Raw genomic sequence first — 2193 nt, 5'->3', positions numbered from 1 at the left:
ACAGTGTCAGTGCTGGAGGACGGATGTGAGGTGATTGGAGAACAGCGCCCCCTGCCGGTCACAGTGTCAGTGCTGGAGGACGGATGTGAGGTGATCGGGGCACAGCGCCCCCTGCCGGTCACAGTATTGGCGGCGGAGGAGGCCGGGCGGTCGGTGTCGGTGAGTCTCTTTGTATATTCGGTGATATTTTCTTCACTTCCGGTCAGCGGCGGACCGGGTGGGCGGGGCTGGCTTTCTGTGTTGTCTGTAGAAGCCGCCGGTCACATAACAGAGGGGGAGGGGGGTCTGTCAGGAATCAGGGGTCTGATGGGGGAGGGGCTGTAATACATTCCTATAGAGATCGGCCGATCAGAGCCGTGTATGGGGACTGAATGTCGGGGGAGCGATAAGCAGCCGATCTGCTGTCTCTTGATGATATTACAGAGGATGAGCCTCATACTTGTCACGTGACCCCAGCACATACATGTCACATGACACCGCGCCATATGTCATACATGGAGGGTTCACATGAACACGCGTGTTGTTTTACATGTCATGTCCCCGTGTGTACAGGAAGTTCCGCCACGTTGTGTTGTCACCGCAGTCTGTGGAGTTCAGTTCGGCCCATCCTGGGATTCGCACACCTGACCCTTCTCACCCATTGGCTGTGACCCGGCGGGGGGCGGAGACGCTCAGTGGGGTCACCAGGTTGGCTATGAGGAGCTGCATGGCTGTATAAATCACAGGAATGGCTGAACAGAAGCTGTGGCCCCTCCCCGGGTTCCCATGACGACGATGAGGAAGCTGGAGGACAAGGATGACAATGATTTCCCAACCCCCACACAGGTGAAGTTTTTGCACATGGACAGGTCAGTGCGTAGCAGAGCAGGACAATCCATGCGGCGTTGTTGTTGTTGCTGTGATATTTGGTTGCCCCCGGTGACAGCACCGCGCCCAGTGTCCAGACCAAGACCCTCCCCCGGTGACCCCCCGACCCTGTGGAATGGCAGCCAGGGGTCATTTTCTGCAGAATGCAGGTGAAGGTGCAATCACAAACCACACCCCTCCCCTCCTCAGCCAATCAGAGTGCCGCACATTGCACTGCAGCCCCCTCATCAGGGACCCCATTGTCCCCTCCCCCGCTGTCCCCTCACCTGGAGGAGCCATTCTTTCTTTTCTGGCTCTATGGGGTCACTGAAGGAGGATTCTGATTGGTCGCTATACATGGCCGTGCTGGCAGCTCTGCTCACTGGAGCCCCAATGGCTTGTCAGATATGAGGGGGGGTAACTCTCATTGTTGCCCCTGGGGTACCACTAATATCTGCCCCAGTAAATGATCCCAACCTACCCATTCCTCTAACACAGCGCAGGTGCAAATCCTGCGACCCCGAGGTGCTGCCTGTTAGAATCTCTTCTTTAACACTGCAGCAATGGAGACCAATCTACTGAACTTCCGCTGACTGCCAATAGAGGGCACCGCGTCACTGACCGCCAATAGAGGGCGCCACGTCACTGACCGCCAATAGAGGGCGCGGCGTCACTGACGGCCAATGGAGGGCGCCGCTTCACTGACCTCCACTAGAGGGTGCCGCTTCACTGACCGCCAATAGAGGGCGCCGCATCACTGACTGCCAATGGAGGGCGCCGCTTCACTGACCGCCAATAGAGGGCGCCGCTTCAGTGGCCACCAATGGAGGGCGCCGCTTCACTGGCCACCAATAGAGGGCGCCGCGTCACTGACCCCCAATGTACAGGGGTAATTCACTGACCTCCTGTGTAAGGCTGGGTCTACATGAACGGTTTTATAAAAGCATATAAATGTTCCTTCCACGTTTATATTCGTTTTATGCACTTTTACAAGCATTTTAAAGCTTAACTTTAAAACGCTAAAAAACTTTTATAAACGCCTATGACGTGTTTAACCGCGAATTGCCGCGATTTTACATAAGCATTTATAAAAGTTTTACTTTTAACCCTTTCAGGGAGTACAAAGGTACATAAAACCAATTACTGATTCCCTGAAAGGGTTAAAATGTGTAAAAAAATTAAACTGGACGAGGCTTTAACCACCTGAGCGTTACACTGATTTCTAGATTTCTGTTCCAAAAGCGTCACAGGTTTTCATGAAATTTCTTTTTTAAATTGTAGACCTGTAACTTACAGAAATATGTCCGAATAGGGTTCTAGTAGATATCATGAATATAAAAAATGTTT

At 52.9% G+C, this 2193-nt stretch overlaps 1 protein-coding gene across 1 annotated transcript in view; it reads left to right on the top strand.

Moving 5' to 3' along the window:
• The first annotated feature begins 28 nt into the window (after positions 1-28).
• Positions 29-2193, top strand: part of LOC140322599 (uncharacterized) — a 43767-nt gene continuing 41602 nt past the window's right edge. The window contains exon 1 of the mRNA XM_072399149.1: positions 29-159. The gene's annotated coding sequence lies outside the window, so the exon portion shown is untranslated. The remainder of the gene's footprint in view (positions 160-2193) is intronic.

Source organism: Pyxicephalus adspersus, chromosome 2 (assembly GCF_032062135.1).
Source record: "Pyxicephalus adspersus chromosome 2, UCB_Pads_2.0, whole genome shotgun sequence".
Classification (NCBI taxonomy): Eukaryota; Metazoa; Chordata; class Amphibia; order Anura; family Pyxicephalidae; genus Pyxicephalus; species Pyxicephalus adspersus.
This window is presented reverse-complemented; position numbering and strand designations above follow the sequence as displayed.